This window comes from Hippocampus zosterae, chromosome 8 (genome assembly GCF_025434085.1).
Source record: "Hippocampus zosterae strain Florida chromosome 8, ASM2543408v3, whole genome shotgun sequence".
Classification (NCBI taxonomy): Eukaryota; Metazoa; Chordata; class Actinopteri; order Syngnathiformes; family Syngnathidae; genus Hippocampus; species Hippocampus zosterae.
The window spans coordinates 17,454,843-17,467,967 of record NC_067458.1 but is presented as its reverse complement, the minus strand read 5'-3'; the positions used below and the strand labels follow the sequence as shown (position 1 = coordinate 17,467,967).

The window sequence follows — 13,125 nt, the reverse complement described above, 5'->3', positions numbered from 1 at the left end:
TCAAGAACAAATCTAAGTCATGCTGAGTCGAACGCCAAAGAATACAAGTGAGTTTTGAGGAGGGCTTTAAAGATGGGCAGCGATGAGGCTTGCCGAATGTTCAGTGGGAGGTCATTCCAGAGAGAGGGACCAGCAACAGAAAAGGCTCGATCCCCTCTGAGCTTTTATTCATAAGGTTTGCAAAATGCTCAGGACACTTTTTCACAAGAATAAAAAGGAAAATCAAAAGGGTTTTCATTGAAGGGGTGTTTTGAAAATGAAAAGTGCGTCAGTCCGATGAATAATCTTTCAATTGACCACAAGCTTTATTGATTATGTTAATAGTGTTGCCAACAGTGGAGTCCTTTCACACCGAGGCCCCCTTGACTGCTTTCTAGAAGTCAATATTGATATCACAAATGCCCCCCAATTAGGTTCAATTCACACAGCCGGTTTTCGACGACATCTGCTGTTTCAACACTTTTTGGGTTCAGATGCGTTCACTTTTTTGCTTCACTTCAAAAAATTGTTTATTTACAAAGTAATAGGATGCACCCCCCCCCCCAAAAATGTATTCAATTTGTAGACAGTGAAGATGTTTTTTGTTTTTAAGTCTTAAAAAAACAACAACAATGTATTTGTTGACAATTTATATTCTCATGCTTTGATGATGATTATTTTGTGTGATTTAGTACAAAAAGTGGACTTTAATTGAAGAAAATTTCCCCTCATAATTAAAAAACAAAAAGACAAAAAGAAACCATACCAATGTGCTGGCTAAAATCTGTTTTTTTTAAATGTCTTTACAGGTTCTCAGTCAACCATTTGATGGTCTTGTGCAAAGCCTGAAGCCAGGTAACGAGACATCCACTCTTTGTTGAATTTGTTTTCTGAAAATGTTCAAATATGACCAAACCACTTTTACTATCAGACTAACGATAACATTCTGGGATAGATTTTAGCAAGAGTCAAGGAAGTTGACACACATGATTTGCTCTCACGGGCCTCATTGAGAAATGCTGCGGGCTGAATCCGGTCCAGTACATTTGTGAAGTGGAGTTCGGTTGTATTTATCTACAATACATCTCCATTCCTTCTTAGAAAAACGATGTTTAATGAGGTACTTTTAATCCAGGCTGCGGCCTTCCTATGTGGATTTCGCATGTTCTCCCCGTGCCCGTGCGGGTTTTCTGCGGGTACTCCGGTTTCCTCCCACATTCCAGAAAATGTAACACTCTAAATTGTCCCTAGGTGTGAGTGTGAGCGCGGCTGGTTATTTGTTTATGTGTGCCCTGCGATTGGCCGTCGACCAGTTCGACAGCCGGAATAGGCTCCAGCACACCCATGACCCTTGTGAGGATAAGCGGGTTAGAAAATGGATGGACGAATCCTTGTCTAAGTGCAGTTTTTTTAATTTTTGTATATTTAAGCACAGTGTTACTGTTAAAACTGCGCATAATGGCTTCCAAAAATTTCAGATCGTTTTTCTGTTTTAAACCTCAGCCTTAATTTTAATGAACACTTACTTAGGCCTACGCGATACTGTATTTTAATATGAATCAGTATGCTGGTTCTTTGAAAGTGAAGTATTTCTTGTGAAATGTCTGATCACACATTTTAGAGGTGAGTTGAAAGACAGTCGCTCATTTAACAGTGCAAGTAATTTGTTGATTTTTTTTTTTCTTTCATGAAGATTTGAATTTTAGTTGGGATTCAAGATGGCAGCTTGACGGTGGTCAAAGTGGATCCAGTAGTGTCTATGAGGACAGAGGCAGGCGGAAGCTATTGTCAAATGAGAGCAGACAGAAACCACAAAGATTGTTGATGTACTTTTTCCTCCGCTAAATAGATTGTTGATTTGCTTTGTCTTTGCCAGTGCGCACCGCGTCTGGTGTGGAAGTGCAGCATTTGCGGCGGATTAATGTCAGGGACAATCCCTCAAACTCATTTTCTTTCTCACTGTGCGGCTCAGTGGGAATTACAATGTGTGGATAAGGCAGGGAGAGAACCGTGCATTTACGCCGCCCCGTTCGCCATGGCGGCCCGACTTTGTTTGGAATACTTGAATGATACGGCGTCCTCGCTTGTTCCACAAACAAGCGGGGCTGTTTTGCTTTCAGCCTGTTTTGCTGTGGGAGAGTCCATGGACCGCCCTTTACCTTGATTGTTGTTCAACATGTTGAAAATGTTTGTCCTAAAAACAAGTCCATAAATATAGATTTTTAAAAAAATGAATGGAAAAATAGGAATCCTGGTGGTCATTGAGCATGCCGTCAAGCGCCACGAGACATTACGTTTTATCACAGTGGATGTAAAAAAGGCAGGAAAAGTCGACTTGAACATCAGAACTTTCTGTTGCTGGAATGTATCCGCCGGCTCCCATTTAACACGAATCTGAATTTGACGAGTTCACAACGACCACGACCCTAGTTATGAGGGTGTGCAGACGTTGTACTTCCACTCACTGAAAATTCTTTGTTTGTTTGTTTGTTTTAAATTAATGCTGGTTATCAGTCACATTAATGGTTAACTTATCTCGGTTTCAGCTCACCGATCTGAATGCACCAACCTGAACTGCTTGGTGGAAACGACACTATGAAGTGTACATTATTATGATAATTGAAATGTGCTATTTGGGGAGGTAGCCCAGTGGTTAGCGCATTGACCTCACAGTGCAGAGGTCGCGGGTTCAATCCCCTGCTCCGGCCTCCCTGTGTGGCGTTTGCATGTTCTTCCCGGGCCTGCGTGGGTTTTCTCCGGGTACTCCGGTTTCCTCCCACATTCCTAACACAGGCTGAGTGAACACTCTAAATTGTCCTTAGGTCTGAGTGTGAGCCTGAATGGTTGTTTGTCTCTGTGTGCCCTGCGATTGGCTGGCAACCGGTTCAGGGTGTCCCCCGCCTACTGCCCAAAGACAGCTGGGATAGGCTCCAGCACCCCCCGCGACCCTTGTGAGGATGAGCGGATCGGAAAAATAATGAATGAATGAATGTACTATTCGGTTGACATGTGTAAAGTCTTTCTTCACAAAATGATATCGCCACTTACTGGCCTGGCATGCACATGACACCATTTCAAATTCAATTTTGGAGGTCAAAGCAACCCCGAATCACTTGGATGCGATTGTCACTTAATATTGGGGAGGAAAAAAAAACACAAAACCAAAAGCATCGCAGCTTTTGCTACCCCTGAGTTGGGCTGTTTTGTTGCCGTGAAGAAGGGCTGCTGGGGCGTGGGGGAGGCTTGGTTTATCATGAGCATAACAGATAGACAACCCCCCCCCTCTACCCCCGCCCCACACCCCCTTCCACCAGCAGTCCCCTCCCCTTCAACACAGATAGACTTGGAGCGCGGGCATCGAGCCAACACTATCAATCCATCCGCTCCTCTACCTCCAGTCTCCAACTCCTACTGGGCGACAGCTTCCAGTTGGAAGGGGTCATAAATCACACCTTTGCCTCTTGTAAATAAATACACATGGAGTGGCACGCGAACAAAAAAAAGATAGCATCCACTGTGGAGTGACACCCCAAACTCCTGGCCTAGTTTTTGTATTTTTTTTGTTTTGTTTTCCTCTTTCTTCTTTCCATGAGTGTGATCACAAACCTGCGCGCCTTTTGCCCTTCCCCCACCCAAGGCCCTTTTTTTTTTTTTAAGCCTCTACTATTACACGGTGTGAGGGGCTCCGAGTGGAACGAGGCGAGCGGCTCGCCTTCGCTGTGCCTTTTTGTGGGCCGCTGCTTCCGCGCCGTGTTTATCCTTGTGTGAGATGAGAGCCGGCGATGTGGCTTGGCCGCGACAAACGTGTGGAACGTAAAAGCAGGTAGCCAGCGCCAAACACAGCCGGCAGGGGGAAAAAAAACGGAAAAAGACAATAACAAGCTTTGTGTAGATGCAGTAGGAGAATTTCATCCAAGAAAAGACAGTGGAATTAACAACTGGCATGTTTTGGGTACTTGAAAAGTGGTTCTTTGGTCGGATTTGAGGCAAGTGCACATCATTGGTTGAAAACGCTGAACGTTTTTGTGAGGGAGTCTTGAAACACTGGATTTTGTCCAAAAAGTCCACTGCAAGTAGTCGGAAATTTGAAAATTTTCAGAAAATGTTGTCCTTGGACATTTTTTTGCTCCAAAATATGCAACGTAATTAGCACAACAAAAAAAAAAGAAATTGAAATGAACTAATCCGAAATGGACTTTTCTGGATTACTTGACCTAATATTTGTTTGTTTTATAGTACCGTCAAATCCGGTGATCAACACACACCCATGTATGATGTCCCCTCCCCCACCCAAAAAAGATAAGATAAAATCCTTCATTAGTCTCGCAATGGAGAAATTCCCAATTCACAGCACCCTTAAAAAGCATTTTCCCCCCGTACTTATGTATAACACAACCCCCAAGCCCCAATTTATGGATATCCTTTATTATCAGTGGGATTTTATTTTTTGGGGGGGGCGGTCCAAAAATGCCCTGCAATTATTAGAAAACTGATATGTTTTGAGGTCACTTGAAAACCGAATGTCTTACATAACATGCATGTAGTTAGTTGAAAATCTTGCTTTCTTTCAAAGGTGTGGTTGTTTTGTTGGATTTCGTGCTAACGTCGCATGCAATTCGGAGAAAAACGAATGCGTCGCACAGGAAGCCATTTCGATGCCACCTTGACACACTGCTGCTACTTCTTATGTAGCCCTAATTGAAAATATGTTTACATCCATAAATATATCATCAATATGCGCAAATATATATCTGGCCTGCCAAACATATGCTAATTTGTCTTGTGCATCTGTTGTTAATTACACATATATAAAAGCAATGGGAGGAACCACAAAGAGTTGCTCCCTATTGAGCCTTTAATCGGCCACTGCGCCGCCATTATGCTTGGGGATTAAATGACGCGCTTGTCGTTTTCCTTTGCTTTGTCTCATCGAATAGCCCTACAAAGGTTTTTGACGTTGTCATGTGGCAGGTTAGCCCGCACAGAAGATGAAACAACAGGGTTTGTTTTTTTTAATCTGCTTATCGAGGAGGTCAGCAGGCACTCGCCTGGGCCCACTTTAGTTGTGAAACCAGACTAAAATGGTGACACTTTCAACTTAAATCGTATGGAAATTTTATTCCTGATGTATTATTAGTGCAAAGGTGCTCTTGTATTGTTTTTTTGTTTGTTATTGGTTTCATTCTTTATTTATTTTGCCTTTTAGGAGCCCTCCTGCTTGAAAACCCACAAATGTTTTATGTTTTGTTATGTATTAAGGGTCACCCATCCAAGCCCGCATAGTTCACTCAGTAGGGTGAATTACAAAGCCACCAAACGGGTCAGATATTTTATTGTGATTAGCTGACATATTGGGGGCCACTTGAAAACACTTCATGCCGTCGCTGTGGTGGCTGTGCAGATGTCAGTAATCACAAGTTGTCGCTCGAAAAACTTTTGCCATGGTCGAGAAAGGTTGGTGTTTTTGAACAACCCCTTCAGGGACACCGGTCACTACAGTGGACAGTTTACCATGTTATAAGTTTAAACGGTCCATGAAAGGGTTAAGATGAAACATATTTTCATCACAATTGCCAGACATAATGGCATTCTCAAGTATCGGTACTCTGTACCAGCAAGTACTTGCAGTCACACCACGTGCATCCCAAATAAAAAGCCTTGTAGAGCTACTACGATTTTAAATGTACAAAGTGCATGTTATTATTAGGACTTTGACTTCATTTTGCGGTTAATGCTGTGGTCCCCAAGTCTGGTCTTCAAGAGCCCGATCCAACTTATTTTAGATGCCTCCCTTATCCAACACGCCAGATTCAAATGATCAGAATCATTGCTGAATAGTTCACCTGAGATTATGCAGTCTTCTGATAATTGCTGGAACAAAATAGCATGGATGGGCAGTTGTTATTTTAATTTAAGATATTTAAGATATCCTTTATTTGTCCCACACTGCCTTTCATTTCCAAAATTCTGGAAAAAGTGGCGCACATGCAGTTGAAACTTTTCTTGGATGAACATAACATCTTGGAGGTCTTCCAGTCAGGTTTCAAGACGATGCATAGCACGGAGTCAGCCCTGTTACGCGTTTCTAATGACATCCTCCTGGCAAATGACTCTGGAGACCACGTGTGTCTGGTCTTATTGGACTTAACTTCAGCATTTGATACAGTGGATCACAGTATTCTGCTGACTCGTTTGCAGCACTTTGTGGGCATTGGCGGCAGTGCTCTTGAGTGGTTTAGGTCCTATCTAGCTGACAGGACCTTTTGTGTCAGCCTTGGCTGCTCTGAGTCACGCACTGCTCCCCTGTCATGTGGTGTTCCACAGGGCTCAATTCTGCGGCCTCTGCTATTCTCGCTGTATCTTCTCCCATTGGGTTCCATCTTAAGGAAACATGGTATTCCCTGCCACTGCTATGCAGATGACTGCCAGATCTATGTCCCACTGAGCAAGAAAGACGCCTTCTCATTAAGGCCACTCCTATCCTGTCTGGAAGAAATCAAAACCTGGATGGCACAAAATTTCTTGAAATTCAACGAAAAGAAGACAGAGGTGATATTGTTTGTTCCCAGTGGCCCTTGTACATTCCATCCTGTAGACTTGGGCCCCCTGTCTCCTTATTTGAAATCAACGGTCTCAAACTTGGGCCTTAAACTGGACAGTGATTTCAAACTCGATCGGCAAATTGGTGCCGTTGTTAAATCCAGCTTCTTTCACCTTAGACAGCTGGCCAAAATAAAACCTTTCCTCTCACATGAACACGTTGAGACAGTAATCCATGCCTTTGTCACCTCCCGGCTCGATTACTGTAATTCCCTGTACTTTGGAGTCAGCCAGTCCTCCATTAAGCGCCTTCAGCTGGTCCAGAATGCCGCTGCTCGCCTCTTGACTGGTACTCGTAAGAGGGAGCATATAACTCCTACTCTGGCATCCCTTCATTGGCTCCCCATTCCTTTTAGAGTTATTTTCAAGATCCTCCTCTTTGTTTTCAAATCTCTAAATAATCTCACGCCACTTTACCTCTCTGAGCTCATCCGCCCCTACACACCTGCCCGGCGCCTCAGATCTGTGGACCAGTCTTTGTTAGAAGTACCAAGAACTAAACTGAGGCTCAGAGGGGATCGAGCCTTTTCTGTTGCTGGTCCCTCTCTCTGGAATGACCTCCCACTGAACATTCGGCAAGCCTCCTCGCTGCCCATCTTTAAAGCCCTCCTCAAAACCCACTTGTATTCTTTGGCGTTCGACTCAGCATGATTTTACTGCTTGGTGCTTTCTACCGCCTTTATTACCATTTCGTCTTACTGTTTATTGTATATGTTAAATCGCTCCATGTACAGCACTTTGTATGCAGCGATGGCTTTTTGAAAGTGCTCTATAAATACTGTTGACTTGAATTGACTTGACACTGGGGAAATTTACAGCCTATGAAATATATATATTTAAAATGGTGGCCATTTTGGATTTATATATGCAGTATATACGGTGTATATATATACATACATATTTGGCACAAATCACAATGTTTTACCGCCATGCTTATTTCGAGCCATTTCGACAAACCTCAAGAAAATCCACCCAAATGAGCTCCACTGGGAAGTTTTCCAGATCGACTTTTGCAACATCCCCCCCCCACCCCCCAACTGTCTAATGTGGGCAGAACACAGCATGATTGTTTGATCATTTTCAGAATCTCTCGAAAAAAATAAGGCACAGGGGTGGCCTCGCTGTTCATTGCTGCTCGCAGTTCCAATTCTTACCGTATCCAATCATGAAAGTGGATGAAAGAAGTAGCCCCGCCTTCATTCTCTTGTGTTCATATGTCACTTTGCTTTTATAGTCTTCACCCCATGTGTCTATTGAAGATGAGCAGCATCTTTGTTTTGCGTGTGTGTGTGCGTGTGTGTGTGTGTGTGTGTGCGCGTGTGTGTATATAATTCTTTTTCTTTGGCCCCCTTCACTGTCTCCCTGTTCCTCATCCTGGCTGCCCTTGTGCATGCTCTCCATGTCAGACCCAGCTGTTACTACAAACTACTTGGAGGGCTTACAAGCCTCATTGCTAATACTGACAACGGGCGCTATTCTTACTCAAAAGAGCCAGGCAACGTCCGCTGGAAAAAGTGAGAATGGCAATGATTCCCCTCCATGGGGGAAAAAAAAACTGTTTTTCCCTTATCAGATGTCGTGTTCCGATGCTCAATCTTGTTGATGAAGATCTTCCAAAAAAGCGGTGTTAGATGAAACGAAGATGCCCTTTTTTTATTCTCAATAGCCTAGCTTATTTTCTGACGCATTGTGAGCGCCTGTCGTCTTCTTTGTGCGTGCGTGTGTGTGGCGTGTTTGTGAAGGTATTTATGACCCATATGTGCGCTTGTTCCGAGCGGTAACCCCATTACATTCCTAAGTCTGTCCACGGGGCTAATTAATGTGCTGTGCCTTCACCCAGGGGACAGCCAATGGATTATTTACCTATATGTCCTATTGACAGCACCCCCCCAAACCCCCACCCCTTCTCTCTTCACTGTGCAAACAATGTCAGGCGGTTGAGTAAAATTTGCATATGTTGGGTCATATCCATCATTGTATTCTCACAACGCACGTCTCATAAGTGGTTACTCGGATAAGAGTTTATTCAGTCGGAATTAATACAAGTGTAAGGAGAAAACTGGCATATTTAGAGGTTTGGGGGGTACATTAAAAAAAAACCTTTGTTGGTTTTGAAGGATTTTTTTTCCTTTTTGCAAGTGTCGTGAAAATTGGCAGAAAGCTAACATTTTTTTCAGAGCAGAATTGTTCTGTAAAGAAAGTCTGCTATTATTAGTAAAAAAAAACAACAAGATTACAGATTACTTAAAGTTACCGGTAAAGGTTACTTCAAGTTTTAGGTGAGTCAATCAACTATTTGGAGCTACATCCGAAACGTCTGCAGTCACTCACTGACCATGAGGAATGCAGAACAGTACCCCCCCCTCCCCCAAAAAAATCTAAATTAAGTTTGTTTTATAAAGTATGTGTGAATTGGGTTCCATGCTGTAATGGTGGGCAATCTTGACCCCAAATCCGATTCGTTTAAATGTTGGTCGGACTGTAACAGTTCTCTCACGAACTTGGAACATGGTTGAATTAATCTAACAATTACAGAAATTACTACGTTTTTTTCCCCTTTCAAGAAATTGTGCACAATCTATGAAACCGTATGCCCCGCCCACAGCAGCTATGGAGGTTCCATGGTGGAATGATTTGCCCACTCTGGAGTTCAATGGTGCAAGTTCAGCTCCTGGTGGAACTTCTATTATTTAGTCACTTAACTGGAACAAGGTTGAATAAATGTAACACCCCCCGCCTCGATCTCCCCAATTGTACCCAAATAAACCGTATGGCCCTCCCACATCTGTTATGGAGGTTCCATGGTGTGTAATAGTTAGCAGTTGGAACCTGGAATCCAGCGATCTGATTTTTTTTCCATTTACCATAAACATTTTTAATTCAGTGACCTCTTGGTGGGGACCTCAATTATTCTGTCAATTAATTCAAACAGGCTTGAATTTCTGCATTGAGTTCCGCCTTATGAAACTATTTGCCCCTCCAACATTCATTTCTGCGGTTTTGTGGTGTAATAGTGAACTCTTAGTGCGGCAGGAACGGTTTGGTCACATACTTGGTTACATGAATGTACAATTTAAGACTTTGGAGAAAGTTTGGCTCTACCCTACCGTATGCCCCTCCCACATTTAGTGTTGGCTTTCCACGGTGTATTGGTCAGTAGAATCCAGTGATCTCCGCTCAAGTCTCACTGAGACTTCAACTGTTTTGTCATTTAGTTGGAACAGGGTTGGATAATTGTATCAGTTACAGAAAGTGTTACTTTTTGCAGGAAGTTGAGTGCCACCCATTGAAACCATATGTTTCCTCCCCACGTCATTTGTGGGTTTTGCTGTAGGGATGGGATAGTACGCCGAAAAACGGGGACCATTTGCTGAGCTCTACACGGGACAATACAGACCGTGTTGTTTTTTTAAATTAAGGTTTTGCAATTCTTTTTACATTGTGTGTGTCTGTGTGTGTGTGTGCGCCTGTTGCATTCACCCACTCACTATATCCGGCTTCAAATCTCAGCGTACCAGACATGGTAAAATGTAAAACCACTTGCACAAGTGGAGGATGTGAGAGAAAATCTCTGGTGTGCATTAATTTCAGTTTCATCTTTGAACACAACTTCAAGGGAATGAAAACTGTTGAAAGAAAGTTTACTTCAAGCATTGCTTGAAACATGATGGGGCTGTCACCAGCAAATCTTTTAGAATCAATTATCCAATCGATTAGTGCATTGATTATGATGGTAACCCCCCCCCCCCCGCCTCCACCCCCTCTTGTAAAGGGACATTTCTGGGGTATTAATTGAAAAGTCATGATGTATTAAGATTTTGGATAAAAAAATAATTTGAATGAAATATTTTTGGGGTTCTTCAAAAATGTGTTGCTTTTGTAGGAAATCGTACGATAAGGACACTTTAAACTGACATTTTCCTCAGCGATGTGAAAAGTTTTATTTGTTGAGTAATGTTTTATACAAAACGTGAACTCTTATTACTTATTAGAGGGATGACATTTGGAGGGTATACTAAATCTTTGTTTCACCTGTAGGATAAGTATGACGTTGTACATATTGACAGACGGTTAAGCACATTTTGCATCTTGGTCGGGCCATACACGCGCCAATGGATTTCTCACATCAAGCCACAGAGGTGGCCTGAGTAATATTGTACTCTTCACGTGACCGCGCTGTTGTGTTTGTCGAGGAGAAAACAAAAGGCGCTGTCTGAACTTCCCTCAAGCTTTTTTGCCCTCAGGCTACGAGCAACAGCTGTCTAACACCAATAACTTTCAATAAAAGTGGGTTATTGTGTCTTTTCGTGCACAGGGAATAGCATTTGGGTATCTCCACGTACAGGTAATTTTTTAAGGTCGTTGTCAAAGGAGGATAGGCAGAATTTCAAAAAGTGGGATGCGGAGGGGCTGGGGGGTGCTTTTGCGTTGATCGTTGTATTGTTAAATGTTCCAATCTTAGCCTGGGATCCTCTTGGCGGCTCAGCTAGGAAGCAGCCACTAAGCAGGGACACGTTGGTTTTATGTTTTTCGGACAAGGAACGGCCGTTTCATACCCACGTTAAATAACACTGATCAATGGAAATTTGTCATCAGAGATGCCTTTTATGTCCTTAAACATATTTCTGACGCTGTCTTTACTTTTTTCTAACACCATGTTTTTGAGATATATATTTTTTTCTTTTAAGTTTGTCTTACACCTAACGCTTGCTCAATGCGTATTTTACAAGGTGTTGTAATTTATCACTATATCGATAAATATGTTAGATATTTCGTCTAAAATTCCATCAAATATTGAATATAAACCTTAATTTATAATTCTGACTAAATATATGACTATATTACATATTATATTATCATTATTGCATTATTACTATTATAATGAAATAGAGATGTGCCAGAGAATAAAAAACAAGGGTCGATTCGGAATCAGCTCAAAAAAATCCAAGAAAACGTACTCACTTGCATTGATGAAATACAAATGTAAAAATGTATACACGTATAAACATAAAACCGTTGAATTAGTAATAATAAGAATGGTTAAAAAAAAATCTTTACCTATCTAGTATTTAATTATATTTTCGGTTAGTAATTGTGTGCTAATTTCATATAATAATAGTTAAAATAGTAATATGGAAAATGCTGGATCGCAAATTAAAAACAGTAACAAAACATGAGGCTATGTCAAGGCAATTTATGTATATATTGTTTCAGAGGAAGTGATCACATCAAACAAAAAATTAAAATTATGTCAGCGGGCATGTTGGAGCCCCCTTCGGCCAGCCTCTCTGAGCACACGCACACGCAGGGAAAGTGAGCGTCAACAAAAGGCGGGCGCTACGCCGTGTTTTCAACCGTCGAGTGGCCAAGCGTAATATCAATCAAACGTATGCGCTATCCCATTGGCGGAGCGCTTCAGCATTTATCGTGCCATCTCGTCGAAGCTGCTGCTGTGTAATAGCAGGTAACTTTCTTGCGATAGCCTTCCGCTGCGCAAGATAGTGCGCCTAGAACTCTCGCGTTTGGATGGCCGCAGGAAAAGCAGACAGGAGATAGAGATTCACTTTTAAACAGTCATCGCTTCGAGGTACCGAAAACGCCAACAATCGCGAGTCATAGCGGGTGAATGGTGCCCGTCTACGAAAGGCGTTTGAAATCGGACACCGCTGGCGTTGAGGGCCTCATTCCGCGCGCGGAGGGATACCTTGTTGCGTCTGACAATGTGGACGGAGGAGGTGAAGATGTCTACGAGAAGAATGAAATCATCTCCTCAGTTGTAACAGGGGAAAAAAGGAGGAAGACGCCAGATTAAGCGAGTAGAATAGATTTGTTTGCACACAGACTCGAGACACTGGAGCAAACACGTGGAGGCGGACACTTGCAGGGCGAGCTTTCCGGGACAAAGAGGGGGGCAAAAGACGTTCCACGGCGCTCCAATGCGTCTGGTGCGCTGAGCTCGAAATTCTCCTCAACTTTTATGGTTTTCCCTATCGCCGCTGCCCGCTTTTTCTTCGCCGCTTTTGGATAGCCGACACCCGCGGAGGAGAGGTAAAAAAATCAACAGCAAAAAAACAAGCAAACACCTTCTTTCCCGTCACCCTTCACCCTCAAAAGTTGCACGAATTCGACGGCTTTCCCCCCCATTGACACGAGCGCAAGTCGCCTTGTGTTTTTCTGAAAAGTTTTTCGGGAACGAGATTTTAAAGCGAAGGCCTGTTTTATTTTTTGGTCTGCTTTGCCGAGCTAGCTTCGTGCTACCCCCCAGCTTCAATCGCTAATATTAATGAAAAAGACGTGTAAAAACTGTTCTCGTTTTGTGGCTTGTTCCGCCGTGTGTTTATGCTAGTTAGCATTTCAGAAAAAACACAATGTATAAGCTTGAAGAGGGTATTTAGCCCAACTTTACGTTTCGGGACCTCCTCTATGTATCCCCTCGTTTCCAAGACGAACTTTCCATAATCTCTCTTTAGGTCGCCTTTAAGCATTCCTGTTTTGGAATGAGTGGCCACCAGCGAGACTTTAAATTTTATTGCACATTTGGCAGGA

The 13,125-nt window shown here is 42.7% G+C and overlaps 1 protein-coding gene across 3 annotated transcripts in view; it reads left to right on the top strand.

The window, feature by feature from the left end:
* Positions 1 to 12,053: 12,053 nt before the first annotated feature.
* tcf3b (transcription factor 3b) overlaps positions 12,054 to 13,125 on the top strand; it is a 29,596-nt gene continuing 28,524 nt past the window's right edge. The window contains exon 1 of one of the 3 annotated variants that reach the window (XM_052074786.1): positions 12,054 to 12,627. The gene's annotated coding sequence lies outside the window, so the exon portion shown is untranslated. The remainder of the gene's footprint in view (positions 12,628 to 13,125) is intronic. The other 2 variants (XM_052074785.1, XM_052074787.1) reach the window with 2 other exon arrangements.